Source organism: Lichenostomus cassidix, chromosome 4 (assembly GCF_008360975.1).
Source record: "Lichenostomus cassidix isolate B80296 chromosome 4, HeHo_3.0, whole genome shotgun sequence".
Classification (NCBI taxonomy): Eukaryota; Metazoa; Chordata; class Aves; order Passeriformes; family Meliphagidae; genus Lichenostomus; species Lichenostomus cassidix.
Genome location: NC_139484.1, coordinates 34,750,594 through 34,777,972, shown reverse-complemented (window position 1 = coordinate 34,777,972; position 27,379 = coordinate 34,750,594). Strand labels below are relative to the sequence as shown.

Below are 27,379 nucleotides of genomic sequence, written 5' to 3'. Positions count from 1 at the left end.
AGGAAAGGAAGATCACTGCTGGAATTTCAGCTTCCTAGAGGAATTTAGGTTATTCTGCAACAATGCACAAAGAAAATTGATAAATTTCGTTACACACACTTCAATTAGTAATTTAAAAAAAGAAAACCATAGACATCAAACAAAGGGTGATGAGGCAAACCATCGGGTAGCTTCTTTATAAAAATATATAGGCAGCTATATATTATCCACTTTGAAAAAGGGATGGCTTGGAGAGAATCTGATAAAGCACTATGGGCTTATGAAGGCTCTGAATTATGTGGGGAAAAAATCTGTTCACTTTTTCATGCTGAAACACTTGAACTATGTGATGCCCTTAAAATATCAAGCAAGAGATTTAAACAAGTGAAAGAAAATAACAACTATAAATAATATAACTTTGTCATGGCTTTTGGCAGTAACCAAAATGGGTTAAGAAATAATTAAAGTAATAAAAGGATTCCCATCAAAAGCTAGAATATATTATATGAGAGGAAAATAATAAAATATAAATTACTGACTTTTGGAGGAAATACTGAAAGATCATGCATCTACTCTACCTATATGTTCAATATGCTTTCCCTATGCACCTATGATTGGCCCTGTCAGAGATGGGATTCAGCAGTTAAGGAATGTTGCTCTGACCAGTAGGATCATCAGCAACTGTGTTGATACATTTCTAATGCTGCAGCATTTTGGCAGAAGAGGATGCTAAGACAATCAAATCATGCTCAGATAAATCAGGACAGTTAAGAGCTCATAGCAAATATCTGTAGTTGAATTTTTAAGTTTGAAAGTGTTAGTCAAAAACTGGAATAATTCCGTTAATATTTTTCTTAAATATAGTCATGGTTATGTTTTTTATTGTGTGGGAAGTGGTTTGGGGTTTTTTTTTTTTGGTTGTTGTTTGGGTTTTTTTTGTGGGGAAGAGTTTTTTTGAAAAGAGGCCACCTAGCATGCATATCATGTAAATTTAGATGTTTATGCTCATTTTATCATGTTACAATTAAAGCCCAGAGTAATGAAAACAATTTGACTAAATCAGAGAGAAAGATTATATAACATTCAGACAAGGTACAGGGTTCATGGCACAGTTGCTTGATAGTATCATTCAGATATGAATTTGAACATGAAAATCATTATTTGTTTTGACTTTGCCAGTGCCACGCCTGAGTGTTACTTACTTAGAAGGCTAGTTTGATGTAATTTTATTCTTATAATGTATTTCTTCTGACATTCCTTTGCCTTCAGTCTTGATGTTATATATTCAAGTGTGATAATCATAGAACATTTAAACATTTTATAAAAACACACTGAAATATTATATGACAGTATGTGTGTAAGTCTCCAAATTTATTTTCAAGTAAGTTTTATGAATTCTTTCTTTAAAAATATTGTTCCTGACATTTACATGTAAGAGTCTAGATGGTTCCTTCAGAAACACATTCTGGAGAAAATAAATGAAACTGGAAAGAAATATTTTCTATAATGTGCTTTTACCACATCTGCTCTATATATCTATAACATCTATATATAGCATTTACACTTCCAACAAATACTTCTAATACTTATCTGTATGTCTTCCTTTAAAGGGGAAAGAAATATTTTTTCATTTAGGTGAGAAAGTTGCAGAACTCTTTAAACTGCTGAAGTTCTTTATAGTCACAGACACACTTTCAGGCAGGTTTTAAAAACATACAATAGATTATAAAAACCTCTTTTTGTGTGTGGTATTTAGTCTGAATGCCATGACACCACACTGAAAATTACATACCTTCCAAAATTGTTGCAATGCAAATGTATTACCTCTTCAACAGAGACGGCTGCCCTTTAAGAAAACAGTTTTCTTTGATAATATTTTGAGATATGTCCTGCTGCTGCTCCTTTCAAAGTGCTGCTTTATCTCACTTTCTCGATGCCCTCCTGTAGAGCTAGGCTTCCTTCCCATCAAATCATGCAGTGTGGAGCACATCAGGCTCTGCAGAGTTCCTTAAATATTTGGTTGAAGGTCAGTCCTGCCATCCAGGAAAGAACAAAAACATAGTTTTATGCTTTGCTACACTTGAAGAAACTTCAACTAGTAATAAAAAAAGAACACAGGAACCATTTTCCCGGTGTGATGGTGTTAATTTGTCACCCTGCACCTCTATAACTTGTGCAAGTGGAGGCTTGCCAACAGTAACAGCTGGTGCTCAGGTGTGCATATTTCACTTCTCTTACAAAGCAGTAGAAAGCAAAGATACAGGCAAGTCCCATATGAAGAAAAGGCTGGGGTTTTTCTGTTGCTGACACTGTGACATTGAATTACAGGCAGTGATTTGGTGAGAAGCCTTGGTCCCATGGAACAAAACTCCTGTTATCACTTCATTTGGGTAAATCAATGTGGAGTGTTTTGGAATAAATCATGGAAACCAAGAGTCCCAGAGAAGCAAAGCTTTTCCTGCACTTTGGTTCTCCTGCTCTTTATGCCAAAAGCCTGAGCATGGATAGAAAACACTGCTTTAGGAAGATTATTTGGAATTCCAGAAGGAAACAGAGCAGGACTTCAGTGCCACTCTTTACCTAGAAATAACATTCATAGACATGCACTCAACAGATTCATCATTTACTTGGAAACACACTTTAGGAAGATTTCTAGGAAAATTTGACAAAGCCATGGTATAATCTGTGAATAGCTTCAAACAATTGCAGTGTTTGAAAGAAAGTAAGGTGCTTTGCTTTCATACATGGATTTTTTTCTCCAAGAAACAATTCTAAACTAGCAACATTAGAGTAGTATTTGGTACATGATATTTCACTGAGACTCCAATAATTGGAATCCAAGAAGTCTAAGTTCCGAAAAGCACAAGGAGCCTCTCTTTTATAACCTATAAAGAGTAGTGAAACTTTGGGTTATGGCAGTAAGACTGAAGCTTTTCATAGAGTCATCACAGAGTCATTGAATGGTTTGGGTTGGAAGGGACCTTAAAAATCATCTCATTCCAAAGGCCCTGCCAATGGCAGGCATGTCTTTCACCTCATTTTCAGAGATTTCTAAAATATATATATCATATATTTTTCCCCCCACACTAACCATTCAGTCTTTATGATCGAGAATAGGTATTAATAATCAACAAAAAGCGATAGCAAAAATAATTTAAATGAGTATTTTCTAAATACTTTCTTCTGTAAAATATATAACAACCAGAGAACAAGCATTGCCAAAGTATGGCAAATTGTATCTTGACCACAATGGGAAGGTCTTTATATAATTCCTGCTTTTAAGGTGGTTCTGGAAGTCACTCTTTTTTTGACCATCTATGAAATTCTTCATTGCATGGCACCACAACACTGTTGCACTTACATTCTGTGCTTGTCTTTGCTTTGTGCACATCATCCTTCCAGGCTTTCTCTGCCTTCTTTTAATTTTCTATGTCTCTACAAGCAAATACATTTTTCATTTTATTCAAATGATAAAGTGATTTTTTTGTGATTTGTCAGGCTCATAAGTCACTGTTACCATAGCACCTGAGACCTTCTTTACGATCTTACACAGATGAAGACCAACATAACAGTAAGGTGGGGAAAAGTTCTTATTTTCCATATGGAAAACAGAGAAAGAAGCACTGGGCTGCCTTTCCCCCTCATAAAGCTTTCTGTGATGAGTTTTTCAGTGATGTAGAATCATTAAGGTTGGAAAAGACCTCTAAGAGCATTCAGTACAGCCATTAATTTAGTGTTGCTTAACCTAAACATATATTTTCACTTCCGCATCAAGGTGCATAGATGGAGCTTGTGGTTGCCTGTCTAAGCAAACAGAAGTATTATTAGAGGATTATTATGTGTAAAAATATGTTTTAATTCAGTTTATATTAGTTTCTACCTCAATCTCAATTATATATGCATCACTTTTATTAATTTAATAAGCATTCTTTGCTTGTAATTTCAATGTTAGCGAAAGACAACTTAATTGCTTTTAGAAATTTACTATTACTGTATTTTCTGTGAATTATCAAGTGAATATTATGTACATCAATCATTGTTTCAGTGTTGAAAAAAATTCAATTACAAGAATAACTCACATTTTAATAACACTAAATGGTGTTTCACTATGTAAGAGTCCATTGTCAAGATACATAATATTCAGATTTCCTTTCATTTAATAACAGAACAAATGAAGAGAAAAAAAAAAAGAGGTATAATTTTAGTACCTTCATATTTTCATTTCTGTTAAATATCACACTGAGTATGGCTCACATTTATCAAATTGAGTATGCAGCAGTTATGGGCTGCTTTTTTGTATGTAATTTCTTTTATTAATTTTCCCACATATCAAATAATATGAGAAGAAAAAGGGGAAATAAAGATAATATTTTCTCAAATATCTTAAGGACAAATCAAAAATTGCACCACAAATCATTGGTATATCATTCTTTATCTCTTTCTTTCAGACGGAGAGAGGAATAAGAAATTCCCATATAACTTCACTTTTTCTCAAAATAAATCAAACAATTATTTAAATGGTTTCCAGCCTTCTTTTCATATGCCTCCTTGCTGCATTACATAAGAAATAAAATTTAAGGTGTTGATTTTTGGGGTTTTGGTACTTTTCTTTGTTAAAAGAGATGGACATATTTCAAAAGAACATGTAGCCATAAAAACATTCACAAAACTAAACCCCTATCTTTAATAAGCAGTCATTCTTCCTTTGACAACTAAAATATTAATTTGGATTTGTAAATGCTTTTTTTCCCTCCTCTCCTTTTCAAACTGCCTCTGACCTGGTTCCCTTTTCCTTTCAAAGTACCATGTTTTTTTACTGACATGAGTCAGAGAATCTTACAAACTAACACAGGCTTTGCCCCCTGAATGAGAAGGTCTAGCTGTTCTGGGAGCTAGACACCACAGAGGCTGGGAGGGGAGAAAACTGTTCCATGAGGTGAAAAACTGTTCCATGAAATGCTGGTATGTGAGGTGGTCAGGAACAGCAACCTTTTAGCCCCAGCAGCTGTGTTCCAAGTTTTAGTCTGACCAAGATGTGTATCACATCCCTTGGAGAGCCTAAGAGAAGCAGTTGTGCCATTCTCCCATGAAAAAGGTGCACAGAACCACTGAGGTTTCCCCAGCAGTTTCCCACTCCCTCTCTGCTCAGCAAAGTCAGCCTGCACAGGTCCTCCTGATTTGCTTCCTCCTATATTTGGGTATCTGGGTTACCTTTGTACAACCCAACCCCACCTGGCAGTGGTGACCTAACCCCAATGAGACCCTAACTGTAAATTGCTCAGGTGCATATTCATAAATTGTGCATATTCAGCTAGGAAATACCCAGTGAAATCTTAAACCTGATTAGAAAAAGTGGTTGAGAAAAATGAGCTTACCAGGTGTCGTGTTTCATACCTTCTTACATGTAGGTAGCTGAAACCTGATTTCAGGAAGGAGGACAGTTGTACACTTCTGAGTAGCATTGCTTGATGTCTTTTTGCTTCAAACTGTGCCAAGAAACTACTGGTACAAGATAAATTAATTTCATCTTTGGCTGCTTTGTCAATCAGCATAAGAAGATATTAAATCACCATAGAAAAGGCATTGTTATACAGTGATTATTCTCCTGGGATATCCTAAAACAGGAAGAGCAGTCAAGAGTTTCATATAGTACAGGACAGTAATTATCTCATGACAAGTATGGTCCCTGGAGATCACTTTAGAGTTACTTTAAAGGTATTGTGGAGAAAAGTGTGTATATATGTTGTACTAGAAGATGACAGACATGGCACTTTACAGTCTCAAAAATGAGTTCTAGCAGGCTATGAGGTACACACTGATTAATTTAAAGTGTTAACAGCCAATTGAACACTTCTTCAGTTGAAGAATATTTATTACAGAGTGTAACAACCAGTTAGTCACACTTTGAAGCTGTGGCATAAGAAAGAAGTTGGAAAGCAACAACCTTCTCTTTTTTTCAGTCATTTATTCAGCTTGATACAAAGCACTTGCTTTTTGTTTTTGCCTCTTAAAACTACTTAGAAAATGCAAGAGAATTTTTCTATTTTGAAAAAAAACCAATATAAAACACCACATTTGACACAAATGAAGAATATTGCTAAAGGAGGATTGTAGAAGCTGTGGTTTGAGATCTGGGGAACGTCAATAACTGACCTAAAATGAAATCAGTTTACAGCTCCTGCAATAAGATATTCAACCACTTTGCCATATGCCTTATTCCTATCTTGCAATTCACATTTGCTTACACAGTTCTAACACTAGACTATTTTAATACCCCTGGAAAACTGCATATGGCTACTGTTTCTCCTTCTAATGCAAGGACAACAAAAAAAAAGTATTTTTTCTTTAGCCTAAAATTTTCCCATTCACCCAACATACCTAATTTCTGTTTCTATCAGAATAAACTATGTCATAAATACAGCATTTGTGCTTGAGTGTGTCTGTATGTGCAGTTTTTTTCCTGAGCTATCTGCTCTCCTTGAAAATGTGACTTCCATGAAGCATAGGGAAAATTGAATACGCATAAATACTTGAATACACAATATGAAAAAAAACTTTAAAACTTACTGTCATAGTTGAAAAAACCAGCAAATTAATTAAATTATAATACAACTTTTGATAAGTCAGTGCTAAGCAGATGGCAAAAGTGAATTCTGTAACTTGATGTTTCAAAAAGATTATTATAAAATACATCCCTGTTTTCAGATTTATGACAGGGTATTATCCTTACTTTTATCAAAGATCATATGAAAACAAGGTTAGTAAAACCTGTGGATGCAATATGCATTCTCATATTGCATGATTTTTATGCATGGTATTTGCATTCTCATATTGCATGGTATTTATGCATAACAGAATCAGGGCATCAAAAAACTACAGTGCTGTAATATTGATTACTCTTTTGCATAGCAGGGAAATTTAAAAAAAAGTGGTCTAATATATTTATAATTTTTTTAAGGTCCGTTGGAGCACATGCTGATATTAAAATGGGACAGGGAAAAAAAGGAGGAATATGATTTTGAGGATATTCCTTACAAATAATATTTACGAAGTGCCAGTGAATTTATACTTATTTCTTTTTCCTGTTCTGCAACTAGTCTCACTATGATGAAAAAATAGAAAAGACATTACCTTTTTTCCAGTATTCTTGTCACATTTTCAATAAAGGAGTAAAATATGTATTAATTTCTAAGGTGCACAAAGACACCTTGACAGAAATAGAGGACCTTTCACAAAGGAAGAAATCAGAAATTCATGCCAAAAAAGGTAAAAGCCATCCCTGGAAAAGGGCCAGCATGTAGTCCACATCCCATTACATTTTAATATGACAACTTCATTGAGTCTCATGTAATCTTATGCCCAGTGTCTGCTCCCAGGATGAATTTCACCCAGGATAATGGAATAGAACAAAAGCCAAAGAAAGCATTAAGAGCTGTAGTGTTTACAGGGCCTATGTAAAGTATATTCTACCTAGACATAAATAAATTTGAAGCAGCATCAGTAGATGCAGCTGCAGGTTAAGGTTCTGAATGAAGGCACTTGGCATGCCTCATGTTGTTCTCTTAACATTTATTATTCCCTCTGTAGTATCCTCTTCTTCAGGTCTCCAGTACAACATGTCAGGCATTATAACCCACCTCCCCTACAACACATCCCCTGGGTCTTTGCAAAGTAAAGCTCTGCTTACAAGAGGCTAAAGATCACCTCCAACAGACAGCTCAGGATCACCTGAGTTTCAACTGCTACACCATTTAACCTTTAGTTAAAGACCAGGCTGTGAGAAGAGGCATTACTTTTTTTTTCCCCCCAAATCCCATGGGCAGTTTCTGAAGAAGAATTCCACTGTTCATGTGTAAGTAGAAAACAAGAAACAGAAAATGTTAGTTTTATGAAACAGAATATTTTCTGTATATTCTAACAGAATTGAAGCTATTTCATGAGCAGAACAAAAAAAAAGGTTTTGTGTTAATAAAACTGATATGTTTGCAATCCATACATTGTATTTTAAATTAATTTTTTTGTAGCTGAGTGGGATGAAACCTTTAAAAGACCCTCAGCTTTACCAGTGGTGGTGTTTCATTTTACCACTGTTTGTAATTATCTATTTACACCAACATAACAAATGTGGTGCCTCCAGCAAAAAGCTAAAGGTTGATGAGAAACAGAATGAAAAAGCACCTAAATGTTAGACTAGTCAGCAAGATTTTCAAGTTTGTTAAAATTAATACAAGCTATCATTAGAGTACTCTACAGTTCAGTGCTTCATAAATAGGAAAAACAAAGCAGTAATGTTTTTTGTAGCTTTCAGCTTGACTTTTATGGGGTTTCATCTTCCTCTAACAAATCAGGATGCAGAACTGCTCATAAAGCTTCCAGTATAAGCCAACAGTATAATAATTCACTATGTGCATCCTGAACTACTTACAACTTGAATGCATCCAGAATGATTGGAAAAATACATCCTAATTACATAAAATACAACAACCAAGAACGAAGAATTATCTCTCTCTGCTCCAGGGTGAAGGTGGATGCCTCTTCAATACTTTGCCTGCTTCACTGACTGACCCAGACTTGGCAGAGCAAAATAAAAAAGTTTCTTCACTTATGCCTCCTGAGACCTACATGCACTGAAGAACTGTGGGGTTCCTTCCAATTGGTGGTTCACGTTTTCTAAAATGAAATAAAATATCAAAGTACAACTTTATAATTTATCTAGCAAAAAGCATGGCAAAGTGCTTCAGACTGAGTACTGAGGCTGCTTCAGAAAATGACATTGTGGGAAAATCAGAGCCAACTAATTTCATATTTTGAAAGTTTATTCAAAATGAATGAGTGCATTACTTACCATATGATTTAATCAGGATAGAAGGTAATTCCCACAATGTTTTAAGTCATTCACAGCCTTGATCACTTGCGGTGAAGCTTTCTGGGTGTGCCAAGCAATTAAAGGACTTGGGAATATCAAAGTGGGTGAAGGGATTCTTTGGTAAAACATTGAGTTATTAAAATATTATTTAAAAACATAAACATTTGAAATTCTGAATGATTATTCAGAGAATCGTAAAGCATTTAGAAATAAAAGTTCTGTGCAGGAAAGCATACACCTCTTACTCAGATGCCTATAGTATGAGCATTTCTTATTTCAATAACTAATATTTGACTGACCTGCCTCACAAAAATAGGTAAAATACAATGGAAAATTAAGTGAAATTAAACATCTGATTGCAATCTCAGTGGCAAGCATAAACTTGTGTCTTTTTATAGAATAAATTATCAAGAGTTATTAAAAGCCCCTGGTCCAACTAAGGACTGTTGAACAGAGAAGGAAAATACTTGGCCTACGTAGATGTGAAGGTATTTTAGGCTCCTCAGTGATGCAAGGGTTTGATAAAGAAATATATTATGCAGAAAAATGAAAGCATATAGGTGTAAAAATGGACACAATATTTTAACATCCACATAGTGTTTGTAATATGTAGTGTCCAGATATAAGGTCTTCTGGTTTTAATGAAAGGTGCCAGATTCCAAAACAAAGCAAGAAAGATGTTTTTGGGTTTTTCTGAAGCGCTAGAAGTAGCTAGAAAAATTAGTGTCACCACCTTTTTTATACATAAAATGAAACATTTAGAAGGATGAAAAAGCACCAGATCAATCCAAAATTATACTTTCCAATGGCAATCTGAGAACTCCCATGCAAGTCAGCAGCACTTCCCTGCTCTGGAACTGCAACACGAGATCATTAATTTTACCATGTTCAAAGCAACTGTTTCTGAAACACAAAAATGAAAATAAATATTCTTTCTTTCCTTTTGGTTATGAAAGGTATGCTAGAGGAACTGCAAACATGAATTGAAAAGTCAGCTTACTTGTATTGGCATTTTACAAGGTTGCAACAGATAAAATAGGATCTAATCATTCTCTTTTTGGAGAGAAGCATTAATAATTGTTATTACCCAGAGCTTTTCCAAGTGCAATCTTTTTTTCCTTTACCATTACTCGAACAAGAATTTTTCCACATGCTTTATGCATTTGCTTTCTGCAAATATTCAGAGGCCATTTGGAAACAGAATCAATGTCAGGGGAACAGAGGTGTCAAACAGAGTAACCAAAGCGTCCACAAGTGTTCCTTGCTGGTAAATGTTTCATCCTGAATCGGTCAGTGACGCAAAATTTGTTCCACCTTCTGCTCAGCTGTGTGTTATGATGTAACAATTCATCAGGGAGCAAATCCATAAATTCATGAAATATCCACAAAATGGAATTTTAATAACAGATCATGAGAACTGTGAGAGATTCTGCCAGCATAATCCTGTAAAGATTTATACTTCTCTGACAAGTATGGCTGAGACTCAAGGGTGCAACCTGTAAGAAAAAGTCCTATCTCCCTGGTTAAGGACGACGGTAGGGCCAGTGAGTTTACCTTTTTACAAAATCTGGACTTATTAGAATGGAATTCTTTCTTCTCCAACCTGGACATCTAAGATAAGTGGCAGATAGAAAGCTATCATGTACAAAGGTTAGCAGTGAAACAAAAAAATAGTAATGAAGAATAAAGTATGCCATTTCCACTACAATGAAGTCTACTTGGCTTCAGCTTCAGAAGCAAGCTATTTTAGGCTCTCTAGTGATGCAAGGATTTTACAGACAATGAAATATATATTAAACAACTGAAAGCAAATATGTGTAAAAGTGTCCATAATATTTCACTCATTGATATGTTTTAATCCCGGAGAGGATTATGGAAAGAATTTACAATTTAAAATTTAATATCACATTGCCTTATAAAACCCCTGATTTTTGCTTTGGTATATATAAGTAATTCTAAAAACTTCACAACCCCAACCACCCTCAGGTTTTCTGATTTTATATCAAAATGACACTGGAAGCCTCTGCATGACCTCAAACTGTCTCATCAATGGTTTCTCAGAGTCTGCTCTCTGCACCACTGCCTTCCAGGGGCCATGGCCTCCTGCCACCAAAGTGCCACCTGGCCCAGGAGTGTCCATCTCCTCCATGAGCAGAGCAAGGGGAAAACCTTGTCTGCACACCAACCCTGGGCCTGTCCTTCTGACCACTGTTTGGTCACAGTCCCTGAGATCTACTATTGTTTTGACAGGGTGCTGAAATGGGAATGAAAACATGCCCTGGTTGTGGTTTGAAGGTTAAAGAAATGGGAGCATTTCTTCCAGCACAGAAATACCAAGTGCTTCATGAGGTGAAGGCAATAGCTGACAGGAGTTTCTGTGGAGTGCCATCTTCTCAAACTGTCAGGCACTGGCTTTATTCACAAATCTGTGAATCTCTACGAATGCTACAGGCAAAAATCCTTCCCCTGTGGTGCATCTCCAACATCCTTTCCTCAGGAGCTTTAAATCCTAGGCTTTGCAGTCTTTTTAAATCAATTTTGAATAGCACAGCACACAAGGAGAATTCAGTTTGTCTACCTTGTCACTGCTCAGTAAATGAAATTCTCAGAAAAAAAATGCCACAGAGCCCAAAGCCCCCAAATGACAAAGTGTTGCAATCTGACTTTTCTTTCATTTCGGAAGGTGTGGTTATCTTTGAATAAAGACCTCATATCCCCAGTAGTGATCAGTTCCACAAAATTTTTGTGTCAGCTTTGCTGAATTTGAGTATGCTGTAAACTTAGGACAAAATGCTGCCTCAACTTCATCTGACATCAATACAGCTTTAATGAATCTGACCCTTTAATTCTCAGCTCTCAAAGCCACCAGCTCTGGTGCAATGAACTGACACATTGTTTAGCATACATTTTTTAGATCCCATTTAATTTTATAGTAGATTTTTTGTCTTAAAACCTTACACTTTTATTGAGCAATTAAACTGCGTTCTCAGTCAGGGGGAAGAAATGCTCATAAAATAGAAATAAGCGAGGCAGTAATTTCTAGACAGAAGTTGCATTTTTATTTCCTCCATCATAATAGGAACAAGTATTTGATTTGTAAAATAAGATGCAGAGTCTTCTAAAGAGTTGAAAATGACAATTGACTTGTTTAATTTTTTTCCTTAAGTGAGATGAAGTTTAGAGTTCTTGGAATAACAAACTGCTTCTGGTGTATTGGCCTTATCAGATCAGTCACATAAAGTGAGCAATAGTTGGAATATTTTTCTATGACCATTTTGCCTACTGAAGGCTGGTTTCAGTGCATCACGTACTGAATTTTTTTCCAGAAAGCACCTTTGATTTAACACAAACATTTTAAAGGTAACCTTGTTGCTGCCATCAAACTAGTAAAATCCTATACCTGTTGTAAACAGTTCTGATTTTAAATGAGACAACTGGAGACCTCTTTGGGATCATTCAATGACAGCCAGTGAATTTTAAAGATCATGTTCAAAGGCATAAAATATTATGTACAGTACCTAAGTATGTCTTCAAATGTAATAGTGACAAAATTAGGTTTTAACAAATGTGAATTTGATGGAGACTGCTATTTGTTAAACAGCATCAATGTTTTTTATTTCACTCATCACCTCCAGTCTTATTAAGTTGTTTAGGTAACTTAAAGAGTATGTTTCTATCCACTATGAGTAAGGAAGGAAAAATGTGCACTTAAAATAATTGTACAAAACTGCTGAAAATATTGAAAACCCCATCAATATGTACTTTGTTTAAAGAAAATATTAAACTGCAAACTTGATGATCTTGAAGGTCCCTTCCAACACAAACTGTTCTATGATTCTATGCTTAAAAATTGGTTAAGGCCTGAATGCTATAGAGATGTGCTTCAGTATGCAGAAGAATCCTAGCACCACAGCACAAAAAAAATAGTATGTCAAGCTCTTTAATCTTTATGTAGATGTTACATAAATGCATTATTATTATTTCAATAATGCAATTTTCTAGGGGATTATAATCACAGTCCTTTCTAAAGAAAGAATCTTACTGATTTCAGTCCCTATCTGAAAAGCAACGCCACACAAAACTGCAGCACCCCTTGAAAGACATCTTGTTACATTAATTCTTCTGACTCATGATGAGTGAAAATTGCAAGAAGGTGCTTTTATCCATTATTATACTCTAGTTTACAGCAGATTGAAAATTTTCTGACTACCTAAACCATTTTTAACAACCAATACTGATTTTATTAAATCAAAATATTTCAGCAAAATCTATCTGACATATGGGAAAAAAGTTGTCAAGAAGTTTCTTTGAAATATAATGATATAGTTTACTTTGAATATTATAGTAAATCATGAAATCAAAATATTTTACTATGCCACACTAAATAGGAGTGCAGTGTAGTTGCAACAAAGTTATTGTTTGAAGTGTTCCAGTAACATCAAAACTAAGCACTTAAATCTCAAGAATATGTTTTTTTCTGGTAAATACTAAAAATACTCTGCACTAATAATTTTGGAAGGATCATTTTGAGTATCTTTCCAAAGATGTTTTGGCTGCATGTTCCAACTTAGGAAAAAAATAAATCAAAATCATTATACTTATTTCTGATAAAATAAACATTCCAAATTTTGACCAGTCTCAGCTGGAATCATGCTCCAGTTCATGCCTCATGCCTTTTACAGTGCACTGTATTGCACTGTGTGGAAAACTGGAGTTATAACACTGAACTCTAATGACTCTTAGATCAATAAAGCACTGTGACATGCTGTACTCCTAGGTGAAAGGAAAATTGAGCTGGCAATTGACATCTCGGACCTGCCAGTTCCTTACATTCACAGGGACATTATTATTTAGTCTGGTTGAAGGCAATATTCTAATATAACCAAAGGTCAGGGTTGAGTAATAAATCCGAAGCTAGAGTCAGTTTATCATAATACTGTCATGTAAAAGTCACAATGTGTAAGAAAAAGGTCAATTTTAGCAAGTCATATTCAAGTGTTTTTCCTTTGGGGTAAGGTAAAAAATCCTCTTCTGTGTTATGTGATAAGTAAATTCTGAAAGGTATAACAACTACTAAATAACATAATAATATTATCTAATTTTAATCCTGTTGTGTATCAGATGTTTAGATTGCACCACCATTCCTGTCTGTCCTTTTTGTTTTTCAGCACATCCCCAAGTAAACCTTACCCTACATTCTCCTCAACTGATAACCAGAAAGCTTATTAACTCATTCCGCAGGTGTTTCTGTGGACTTCCAAGGTTTCCTTTCATTTTGTTTCGCTGAAGACATTGAGGGATTGTCGTATTATTTAGGAAGAACTTCACTTAGTAAGCAAGATGAAGAAATACTATGTGCCTTGCCGTGATTCTGTTTTGTAAACTTTTAAACAGATGTAAAAGCACTGCTGTACCTTTCTGTCAGCAAAGTCTAATGATCTAAAAGCAGTTCTCTAGTCAAGCAGCCGAAAATATAAAAGCATTCACATGTCATTTCTCCTTAGGACAGCACATTTCAGCTGGAAACCTCTTCCATGAATCCAGAATTGCTACCCAAACCTACAGTCTTGAGAAAAAAACGTAAATGTGGAGCTGTCTTACACTGAAAAATAGTGTGAGTGTTACTGTTTGAATATTACATCTTGATAAGAACTGAAAATAAAATCCCATAACAAGCAGTAATACAATATAGCCGCATGCTCTACAATAGAATGCAATTGAATCATTGTAGTGCCTGGGTCAAGCTGTATGAAAGACCTGTGAGTAATTAGTGTGTAAACTACTAATGTAAGCATGGTTGGTTTAAAAGAAAAAAATAAAGGAAAAAATTCTTCACAGGATACAGACTATAGTCAATGTCCATTCTCGACTTCTTACTAATTATGTTTATTATCAGAGGTCCACTGAAATTTTCCACTGCTGTAGATATTCGTATCATAATTGCCATTATTAAACCTTTTATGAAGGTTTGCCAAGCATCATTACTATTCACCAGCTCTTTTCCTTATGTTTTCCTATGCCTTACCAGAGTGTTTACTAAAGAGATACTGGACATCAACAAGAATTCAATTTATGGAGACTATGTGCATTCCAGCCTATTATTTCAGGAGCAGAAGAAGTTGTGAAAAATCTTTTTTTTTTTTATCATGGTACATGAAGAAATTTTACAGAAATTTTTCTTTTTACACAGAAGAAATTTCCAGAACTCTGCCTTTTCACTTTCATTAATCACAACAACATTTTCTTCTTAATCTTCTAATATATGATAATTAAATAATTAAAGATAGTGTAAAAGTTATTTAAATTGAGCTGTATACATCTACCAAGGCTTCTAATTTTTTTTGTGCAACATCCATTGGGGTAGTCATAAAAACAAGCAATAGTAAATACCAACTGTTTTTTGGTTCACTCCCCATCTTGCTATCAGGTACTCGAACACATGGATAAGCTAGAGCCTTCTTTTCTCCAGGCTGAACAGTCACAGCTCTTTAATATCTTTCCAATATTCTTATATTACTTCATAACATCCTGTTTTGTGCTTTCTGGCAGTTTACTCAAGACGCATTATTAAAGAACTAATACTTAGAAAGATACTAGTTCCTGTTGGAATTTCTTGAACCACCTAAGAATTTTCTCTGCATTTTTATCAACCCCAAATTTCTTGGCCATACAATTTGCTAGATACTTTAATCTCCCATGATATCTGTGTTTTAGTTACTACATGCCGGTTTTGCACAGGATGCTTTCCCTTTTTTTCCTCACATACAAGTACTACTCTGAAATCTATTACATGAACTAAGTATTATTCACAATGTCAGAATTACTTTTCAATCATTGAAATAGCCTCAGGTATGAATAGTAGTAAAAGAAAAAAGATTAACACAAGTTTTATAACAAGTTGTTAGACTCCATATTTCAGCCATAACTCTTGAATGAAATATGTTAAACTTCTGCATACCATAACACACCAAATTTCTATTCCTTTACAATTCCTGGTTTCAGACACAATCAGAACCAATTTAGATATAGATATAGTGTTAGCGGGAAAAAAACCAAAACCATTAATGGGGAAATTAAAGCCATCTCCCACACTAATCAAAGAAAATACAAATATAATGAAAAGTTACAGTTACCCTTGATGATTTCTGGTATGTTTGTGTTTTCTATTTCTTACAGTTAAACAGAAACAGCTATTCAGAGAGCTCTAAATATCCTGTGCAGTGATCTTAGAATTTATGGGTACCTGCTGGTTACAGTTACATAGTATTTTGAATATAATGACTTGGCTTTAGCTTCTTGCCATGCTAACCACTGCAGGCTCCATTACCTTTCAAGTACCTATCATAAATACTGCCATTAGCCATAGCCTTCCTTATGTGATACTGTTCCTAATTTTTCCAGATTCAACAATTATATCACTGTTCTTCATAATTTCACCTGTCTTACCTCTTGAGAAGGTGCCTTTGATTCTATCTAGATCAAGCTAATTTTGGTCTTGCTTTCATTCTACTTTTTTTTATAACTAAATTGCTTTTGGCTCATATTTTGACAGAACTCAATTAGAATGCCAAATTCTACATTTCTTTCAAGTGAAGAGCATTGAATCAGGTTAAATGTGGGAATACAGGCTTCCTAATTATGTATGTTACCATTCTGCAGAACCATTAATCTTTTAAAAATAACACACTTGTGCTTCAGAAGGCACTGAATGGGTTGTTGGCTCTCAATAGAAAACATGAACAGTAATGCAAATGCACAATCATTTGTTGCAAGGGGAACTTTGGAGTGATTTGGGCTTCAAGCTTTCTCATTTGTGAGCAAGACCCAGCTACTACTGCTGAAGAGCATGAAATTGAGCTGTCATTACCTACTCATTATATTCATAGGGCTAGGAATCATTAGGAATCAAGGATGTGAGTAATGAAAAATGGAGAGTTTATTTGTATCATATTCTTACTGTTATGTCTGTCTTTCCAATTTAGTATTATAAAAATTTGTTCAAAATTATTAAAGTATATTTTATTTTTGTAAATTTTTCCCTGTATGTCAATATCACAAAGGTAACTTTCATCCTATTCCCTTCTCACAAAGATCCAACTCTAAGGTATTTCTTAAAATCTAATTTCTCTCTGATTCTTAACAAGCATTTTAAGACTATTCACCTTTTCCAAATATTCTCTGCCTTCAGAAATCAGTGGCAAGCTTAGGGTGTTTTGAGATTAGTCCCTTAAAGGGTTGCTTTGGATGGCTGAAGTTCCTCTATATAATTGTAAAGGATTAAGGATTTAGCAGTTCTCCTCTATCATTTTAGCTTCACATAACCTTTAGTTAGCCACCTATGTGAACTATTACAGGGAAGGCTGTATTTCTTAAATTCAGCAAGGTGGCTCTAGAGGTGTTATTTTAAGTTGCCTAAACATGGATAGACATATTATAAAAAAAAAATTTTAGTAAGGTAATAAAATACCACACAAGGTAGAGTTGCAGATAGACTTCCTAATTGTCAAAATGGATAAACTTGACCATATTGTGCTCTAGTTAATAGTGGCATAAGAAAGAGTACCTAAAGTGACTTAAGTAGTTTTTTGTTTTATTGGGAAATACACAAAAGTAGAATTGTAGTGTAACTTAATCTAGCATTCGAAAAGGAGAGGTGAAATACCTCTCCTATGAAGGCAGGCTGAGAGAATGGAGCCTAGAGAAGAAAGCTGGAAAGGGGCTTTTGACATGGGCTTGTAGTGATAGGACAAGGAGGAATGGCCTTAAACTGACAGAGGACAGGTTTAGATTAGACATTAGGAAGAAATTCTCTACGGTGAGATGGTGAGGTTCTAGAACCACTTGTCCAGAGAAGTTGTGGATGCCCCATCCCTGGAAATGTTGAAGGCCAGGTTGGATGGGGCTTTGAGTAACCTGGGCTAGTGGAAGGTGTCCCTGTGCACATTGGGGGCATAGGAACAAGATGATCTTTAAGCTCCCTTACAATCCAAACCATTCCATGAAAATATGACTCTCAATAACCTGGATATTGAATCATACAGTGTCATCATTGTAATTTAAATGTAACAAGGTAAAAATAAATCCAAAACAGAGTACTATACCAACTACTAGAAAGAAAATTAACTCTCTTCTGGATCAAACCAGGATAGATGTGGTTTTGACACCAGTGGCCCAAGACCCTCAACAATAGTAATATTCATAATTAGATGGGATATTCTCTTCTCTTCCTCAGACCACCTGGACAAGTGGTAGGTCTTTCTGAGGAGTGTGGAATCCCTGCCTATCACTCCTGATATCATGGTTTGAATATTAATGCACTGTATTTTTAAATTCAGAAGTCTAAGTGGAATTTTATGGTGTAAAATTTAGTGCTCTGGGTCTCTAGTTTCACTAGCACTGCCAGATATAACATTTTTAGAACTTGAAATTTGGGACTCATTTTAGGTGTAACTATTTAGTTCTATTTGTACAAAAATCCTATGATTACCTATAAAGCCCAACATATTTGCATATTTTTCCCCTCACACTTAAAAGAATGTAGTGAATTAATCATAGAGCCTTACTTGTACTTACTTACTTTTAATTGAAGCCTGTCTTTGGGCATGATGAGAGAGAAAACAAGACCCAAAACATTACTTGACTGTATTTAGGAAGTTCATAACAAATAAAATAATTTTTTTTAAAAAAACTGACCCTGAAAATACGAGCTCATTCTTAATGCATCTATTTGACAATTACTGCAGGACTGTTCTGGCAGGTTTACAGAAAGCTTACAAATGAAGAGGAAGGTGGGACTGGAAAGAAAAGTCATTAATTAGCATTTATAGTATCTCAGATGCAAAGAACAGCACACAGTTGTAAACAGCATTACTACAGTGTCTCTAGTGCAAAACAAGATGTGGAAGAAAAAGGGGGAGCCTAGAAGATTCCTTCTGCACAAATGTTGTTACAGGAATAAGTAGATGACAGTACAAAAAAAATCAAGTCAATCTACTTTCTCTTATGAATGTTCACTCCACTTATTAAACATGAGAATTTAGGAGTTATGTACATTAAAAATCAGGTTACAACATAGCATTTGCCCTAAGCCCTGCTCCAGGCACCTATATCAGTAGCAGTATGACATCTAGCTTCATCCAGAGCAGCCACACTGGTCCACCTGAGCACATGCTGACTTACCAATCTTTCTGCTCTTTGCAAACCCAGTACAGGAACCCCTCCAGTTTCAGATTTTCTGTGTGACATTGATCATTTGATGTTGCTGCAGGGACAGAAGAAACATACATTGGCAAGCTTGGGCTAGTTATACCTCTGCCAGGCTTGTACAAGCGGGAGTCCTTTTTGGCTCCTGCACACAAATTTTCCCCTACATCCATTGTAAGCACAATTTTGTACTCCAACAGGTTGGGAACAAGAGAAAATTGGGAGTAAACATAGTTCTGTACAGACTTCATGCTAGTATCAGAGTTTGATCTTAGAAGTGACTTGATTTTCCCCATAATTTATTAGGTAAATTAATTTTTGTTGTTGTAAGAACTCCCTTATTGTTTCCAATAACAAAAATGAAATATTTCTGGATATGAGTAACTGGCATTGAATATGATCCAGGCCCTTTCAAGGCATAAAAATATTTTACAGATATACACTACTTAAGCCCTTGTTGAACGTAGCATACCCCCAATGTAAACATTAAAACTAAAGACTTAACACCTCTCTTACAACAACTTATCAGAAAAGCTAGTAGAGTAGCTACTGTTGAACTTCTGCTCTCAGCATGTGAAAGATGAATTTTCACACCATTGAAACTAAGAATTATCAGTGTAACTGCTTCAGAGTGTTATGTTGTGTCCATAAATTTGCAACTGTAGAACTGCTCCAGCAGTTTATCTATGATTTTATATGGAAATAGAACACTATATAGACACTGGGCGCTATGTACACTATGAATTTCTATATATGGAAATAATGATGTGTTATGCACACATATTGTCAGTGTCTATACAGCAGATATACTCTTATAGAGATAAATACTATGAATAAAAACGGTCTCATACCTACTTGAAAGCTCCCACTCTGTCCTAAAGACCTATTACATAGTGTCAGACTAGACAGCAATGAGAAATGAGATAATAATGGTAAGAGGAAAATGAGAAATAGCAAAAGACAGTACTGGAAGTCTTTTTGGTGTTTTATCATTGCAATTACTGAAAGTGTGAATATTTTTTAAAAGGCTGTACAGTATGAAAAAAATACTAAATGTGTGAACAGAAAATAACTGAATGTAATTTGGAAAGCCTTCATACCATGTATACCTTATAGGCCTTCTTTCTAGAAAATGAACGCTCTTGTAGATTTTACAATAATGGTATTAAAAAGCATTGAAAAATGCCCTCCAACATTCTTCACATTGTTACACATGCACATGTCAATACATTCATAATAAGAGAAGTGGAAAATTGCTCAGATAAATAGTGTCTGATAAACGACTGTAGTCTTCCACACAGAATGCAAGAAAAGAGTTGCATATGAACAAGAGATAAATGAACAAGCTTAGTGGCTTCACTATGGAGGATACAGCTTTGGCTATGCTGAAGCAGGAAATGTAACCTAAAACAGATGTTCAGTACTGGGAAACTTCAATATTGAGATACTGTACTAGTTAAACACTGTTTACATCAGAACAAAGATATCCTGCAGTCTCCACATGACATCACACAGAAAATTTACTAACACTTCCAGCCTTTCTGCAGTTGTAATCACTAAAACTAGGAAGCGAGACATCTGAGTCAGGACTTGGCTGAGTTTTCCAACAGTTCAAGTACAAAATTCCAAGCACTGAGCATCAAAATTGTCTCAAATTCCATCTTATAACACAGTTTAATTGCAGTGCCTTCTAATGAAGTTTTTGATATTAGTTTCTCACCAGAGGACTGTGCATGATCACAGTGTTGTAACAGATCTACGGTGTTGAGACAGACAGTATAGAACTCCCTCTTTGGGGAGGTACTTGGGCATTCTCATGTAAATCTGAACATTTATTAACCCATTGAACTCTTTCTCCACCCCTGAAGGATCAGGATGGTGACCAGCATTCGACCAACACGCATCAATATGGCAACAATCAAGTCTTGCCACTGGATCCCCAGGTGGTGATATCTTTCTACTCTTATGCTTTCTTTCTCTGTCTTTCTGTTCCTTATATGCTTTCTTAAGTGTTGTTTTTAGGCTTCCATATTGCTGTTACAGATAATATCCAAAATGGCTACATACCTCCTTTCCATTGCAATCAAATTGTTCAAAAATAAAACTTTTTATATATATAAATATAAAACCCCAATCATTCAGTGCTGTTTCACTCCAATCTGCCCCAGGGGATCTATTAACAAGACTTGAGTTACCCTTGCCTTCAGGAGCAGCTTGTAACCTGGGGAAACATGCGCAGTTCTCCAGTTCTCTCACCTCTGAGCACAGCACCTTCAAAATAAGTGGCCTCAGGCAGGACACACTTGTAGGGAAAAGATGAGTCTAACAATAGATATCAGATGTACCATCAGACCTGATGAAATTAAAGTACCAGATTTGCGTTATTGACCTCCCGATCCAATTTTCCTTTTAACAAACACTAGAATTCTGACGGAGTTTAAATATAACTTATATTTAAAACACCTTGCTTAAAACCAGCAGCTCTCTGAAAACTTCAGTTCTATTGTTTCAGGTGGGTCTTTTAACGTTTTTGTTTGTTTTTTAAAAAAACAGCTTGCTCACAGAACCTAACTTTTAACTGCTTTGATTTATTTGCCAAGGCTCTCTTTAAAGTAGTCTTCTACCCTTAGGGACCTAGTGTTTGAGCTGGGAACCATCCCCTCATTATACAGAAAAAGCAAAACAAAATTTCACAAAGGGAAAAAAATTAGCAAACTGCAATAGAAGAAATAAACAGAAGCTGGTAGAAAAGTATAATATACTTACAATATGTTGTTTGGATCCAGAAAATTTAGGCTTATCTCTCATAACCTATAGTAAACTGCACAGGAAAGGGAAATTTGTTACTATTTATAAATTACATGTGATATAAAATAATATATATTCTATTATTTACATCAATTATATCCATGTATTACTATTTTACCATCGTGTTGGTTTGGGTTTTAAACTGAAGATATTTCTATACACTGACATTTTTTTCTTGGTCCTTAGGTACTTACATATATAAAAAGAAATTATCAGCTTTTAAGCAACACATCACTCTTATAAAGGTGAGAAGAGATATATGTGAGAAGCAAAAATCAGCTTTTAAAAATACCTTTACATTTTCTGTTTTTCATAAGCTGACAAATTAAATGAGTAAAAAAATAATTTTCTAGGGAGATATTAAAGACCTCACAATATAAGTATGCAAAATTTCATTTAATTCTTAGGACAAGCTTTTTGGGTTTATTTCTAAATAAAAATCAAACTCCACTTTTTTACAACATTATCCCTTGAATATACTGTCTTATGAAACTGTGAAGTACGTTCCAGGAAATGCTTGAAATAATTTTAATTTTAAACATCTAGATGTTTATAAAAATATCTTGCATACACAAAAATACTGTGTTTCATAACAAAAGAATATTACTATAGTGACAGTTCAAGTTGTTATGGTAACAGGGTCTATGAAAAGGGTAAATGAGCTTAAAAATGTTTAGGTATTTTTTTCTGCAGAATTTTTTTATATTCAGCTTTCCCATTAAAATTCTTTTGAACTGATTCTGAGGATAAGATATGAAACAAAAGACAAACAAAGAGATAGAGTAATCATTACTGTTCTGAAATATAAACACCTACTCTGTTTACACTATTTATATGTTAACAGATGTGTAAAATTTGTGTACTCTGAAAGGGAGAACAAGCTCAATGAGACATCCTACAAGCCAGATTCCCATTTCATTCTAATTTTAAAATTTGCCTAAAAAACTCCCAAATAAACAAAAAAAAGCCTGACTGCTGACTGACTGCTTTGTGGTCCCAACCTGATCTTTTGTGTTGCTGACCAATGTGAAACAGGCCTTATTAATGCTGAATATATAGTGCTCTGCCAAAAAAGAGCAACTCTACTCTGCCAAAAAAGAGCAACTCTACTCCTTACACTGTTGGTTCTCAGCAATGGTTCAATTGACTTTTTGAGCTTCCCAGGAAATAATTTTCATGCTGAGAATCAATCTGCCAGATACCACATGGAAATAAATCATACCTATGATAGTGAAGTAATAAAACTTCCTGTGACTGTTAAAAAATGAATGAGAAAGGATAAATGGTAGAAATACTCTGGTTTACACCCTGCTGGTGTTCAACTGATGGTCACGTATTTTGACCTAAGATCATAACTGATTCTGATTAACATTATGGTGTAATCTATCTGGGGCACCTTCAGAGTGGGGGAGTTTTGGTCAAAACATGGGAGAGCAACAGAATATTTTGCTGAAGATTCGTATTGTATTTTCCCTCTATTATTTTAATATTCTATAGATGTTTAAAAAGGAGTTTACTAACTTAGTTTCTAACTCAAACATTTTGGAGAAACAAGGAATCACTTCTAATTATTGGGCTATGGGTGAGATCTAGGAAATTTTTATATAGGTCTTTTATATTGGAAAAACAGCCACTCCGAAAACCAGAGTTTTCGATCATTAGGAGTCCAAAACCTGGGTCTGAGCTGCATTAGCAAATCTGGAGAAAGCTATAAATATATGTTCTAGCACCTCATCCAAAACTAAAGAAATTACAGATTAAATGTACTCGTTATGCAAACCAAGAACCTGAGGTCAGTGAAGTAACTTCATTTGTGACTAGAGAATACTGTGAGATGACACAGCTTATCAAATATTTCTCTGTAGTTAGTGCAGTATTTGAAGTATCACCTAGTAAAGTCTCAGACTACACCAGACACCTCCACTAGCAGGTCATTAGTAAACTGGAAAACCTCCTTTAATTTGGGGATGCTATCAGAATAAAAGACATGGAACATAATATCTGGATGCATAAGGAGGGAATTTGGTAGACTCATGCATCCAGTGCTGATGTACCTACAATGGATGCTGCAAGCAGGAAGTAACCTTAATTCCATCACTGGAAATACTAGTCATTTAAAATTAAAAACAAACGAACAAAAAACTACTAAAAGTATTATTTTTAAAAAAGGTAACAAATTTGTACGAACAGATGATAAGTTAAAAAAAGTCTAACACATTATGCCTTTTCCATTTCTACTATTCACAATTCTATCCAGCTACCATGTAATGTGTTTAAACAGTAAACTATTTAAATATTCAAAAGTATAATATTTATTCTGTGTGTAAAACTCCTTTTATAGAATAGCAGAAAGTTTCATTATATTATCTCAGCTATTGTGTGTTTCACTGCATATGGCAAGAAATTCTGCTATTTGCAAAACCTGTAAAAATACTTCATAATTAATACTAGAAATAATTAATTTTACTTTTCTGTTTGTAAAGTGTGTGCAGGTAGGAATGTCTGCAGAGACAGAAGCTTATAAATCCATTTATAGCTTTCTGTAAACAGAACAGCCTCAGAAAAGAAATACCTGTTATTGCTGAATTAATTTTTTAAAAGTTTTGTAGAATATTTGGAAAGCATCCTAATGCATGGATAAATGAGTTCATTCTGCAGTTATAGATCTAGCTTTTCTCTGGTTTAATACCAGAATATTCCTGCAGATTATTTTTTTTGTATACATAGAATTTAACAAAAAAGTTTCAGAGATGAAACAGTCTTCAACTGGCCCAGAAGTACATGGCTAAAGCCCTTACACAATTTTCTTCTTCAAGATGGCTGTATTGATTATTCCTTTACAGGAGTGAAGCTGCTCCAGTACAGATGATGCTTTTAAGACCATTTGTCATAATCCAAGGCTCATTCACCCCTGTGGAAAACATTTCAGTATCTTTTAGAGAGATTTAAAATTAGAAAGGTAAGTTTTGGGTGTATAATTCTACGGAACAGCATAAATTCTCTTGCATGATATAAAAACATGACGCATTTTATCAAGGAAGAATTGTGGCAATATTCATTGGACTAGCACTTTCTACATGAGCAGAAACATGAAATTAATTGCAGGGGTTTTCTGGGAAACTTTTTTTTTGCTTTTTTTTTTTATTTATTGGCCAAATTCAATAAAAATTCTACCAAAAATAGTCTTATGGAACCAGATCATAAAATAGCAATTCAGGTAATAACAATATTTTCTGTTAGCAAAAAAGGTAAATTATACCTCTGAAAATTTTTATTCATTACTTTCTGAAAATGTTGTATATTTTATTCTCCCATAAGATAGGCCATTGTAATCTGTTCTGTAAATTGCATACTCCACTGATTAATGTTCACTATATTTGAACCAAGTCACAGTTATGATATAGCTCTCCTGATAAAATTACATATATGCGTAAATAAGGTGAAGATTCCATCTACACGTGAATCAAAGGCTTTCTATGTAAAGAAGTTAGATTTAAGTAAGATTATACTTAATTTTCTTCAGCTCTTGAAATAATCTATGAACTAGTCTGCTACGCGCTGTGCAGCTAAATATTCAGATTATTTAGTATCTCTATTATTCCTTTCCTGGCCTATTTTTATGTATGCACAGAGTACTTTGTCTCAAAAGTGCAAATATATGCAGTGCTATTTTACTGTTCCGAAACCTCTGTTTATATATTCCAAGCTAGCTGGAACTTTTTCAAGGACCTTTGTTATCTCAGACATTTTGAGAATATTTTGAAAGCTTGAATAAATTGCCTAACCACCAAATGCCTAGGGCAGCTAGGCAGTGTCTGAAGACTTAGTGAGCTGAGTGACTCTTAAATTAGACATTTGCATGGTTATTTTTAATTAATCACCATATAAAATGTAATTAGCATGCACCACTTATCATTTGAATAGCAGTTGGCAATTTTTTTATTTTGTAAATTCTTCATAGAGCACAGAGTTCAGGAGAAAAGAGGGAATCCCAGAGGCTGATGTCAGGAATAATCAGGGGTGATTTAGTTGGCTGTTGCCCAGGATATAACATGCAGTTTATTTCACTCTTTATTGGTCAGCATTTTTTAACTCAGACATACACAACTACCCATGCTCATCATACCTTCCCTTTGTTTTGGAACAGTAATATTCTTGACAAAAAAAATAACTGTAAGACTTGTAGAGAGCCTCATTCTCAAGTGCTGTGTGGTTGGATACTGACTGTAAGGGCAGCAGGTAGTACAGCTGGAGGGCCCCTACTGTCTTCAATGACTGTTTGTTTCTGCTGGTGTGAAAGAAAATTCCTAATACTGCTTTAAAGTGGATTGAAGAACATGTAAGAAGAGCTATAAGGCAGGGAGCATCCCTAGATGAACACTGGGAAGCCAATTTCTTCCTGTCTGGAGGCAACCAGCCCTTAACTAAGATTCAAAGGTACAAATCCTTCCTAACAAACAAAGCAGTTGATATCAAAAGCTGGTGCACACTCCCAGCATCTCCTAAGACAGCAGCTCTCACTGCCGTGGTGCCCAGAGCTGGTAAGGACCTTCAGAATCACACAGATGCACTTTCAAAGACCAGACACAGAACATTATCCGTGCATGCTTGAGCAAACCCATTCCCTACAGTTACGTGAGATGGTTGGCAGGCCCTGCAGCACACTCATTGCCTGGGCTCATTAACGTCCCTTCCTGATGATGTGTCTCAAAAAGGCACTTTGTATTTCTTCTGGAACTGGTACAGGAATAACGCAGAGTGATTTCTGACAAGTGCAAACTGATTTCTGACAGACTGTGCTCCCATTCTAACCACCTTGGTAGACATACAGGTAAGATTACACTTAGCATCCACAGGCTCAGTCTTAAACTCTGGCCAAGACAGATTACTGCACCAGAACAAAGTGAAAAATGTCTCTGGGTTTTGGTTTCTTTCAGCTAAGTACACAAATCTGTTACAAGTGACTTGAGCAGTAATTTTAAGTTGATTATGTTTCCAGAAGAGCAACTAGACCAAATGAACACAAATTAAAAAAAGCAGGATAAGCTGACAGCATTCCCTCGGACTGAGGACCTTTTCCGTGTGAGGCACACTGCAGCATATGGACTGCATCCTTCATGCCATGCATCACCAGTGTGCACTGCACTCAAGTGGGTGCTCCTAAAATTTCATTTTCAATAGACAGAATTTTGTCTTTAGAAGAGATATGCAGAATCACCTAATTTAAGGATGAGTTAATTATTATATTGCACTTGAACACTGGCCAAATTCTAGAAATAAGCTGAAAAAGCTTTCTGAAAGCCTTTTTAAACCCAGCTCTCAGTCTATTGCACCCAAACAATACAGAATTATTACTCTTTTGGGTTTATACCACTTCTATGTAAGCTTTAGTAGCCTGATTTAAATTAAGATTTCAGCATCTGAAGCACAAATTAGACAGAAGATAGAGACAAGTCAGAATTTACAGTCCTAGAAGTCCCTTTTCATCTACCTCAGCACACTTAGAATGCTTCAAATTGTCAT

General features: G+C 35.1%; 1 long non-coding RNA gene across 2 annotated transcripts in view; it reads right to left on the bottom strand.

Annotated features, from left to right (window-relative positions):
- Nucleotides 1-996: 996 nt before the first annotated feature.
- Nucleotides 997-27,379, bottom strand: part of LOC146438238 (uncharacterized) — a 42,206-nt gene continuing 15,823 nt past the window's right edge. The window contains exons 3-5 of one of the 2 annotated variants that reach the window (XR_014851710.1): nt 5,374-5,478; nt 3,341-3,414; nt 997-2,012 (exon numbers count right to left, since the gene is read on the bottom strand). This is a non-coding gene — a long non-coding RNA (uncharacterized LOC146438238). Of the gene's footprint in view, nt 2,013-3,340; nt 3,415-5,373; nt 6,787-27,379 lie in introns of those variants that run through there. The other variant, XR_014851709.1, reaches the window with a different exon arrangement.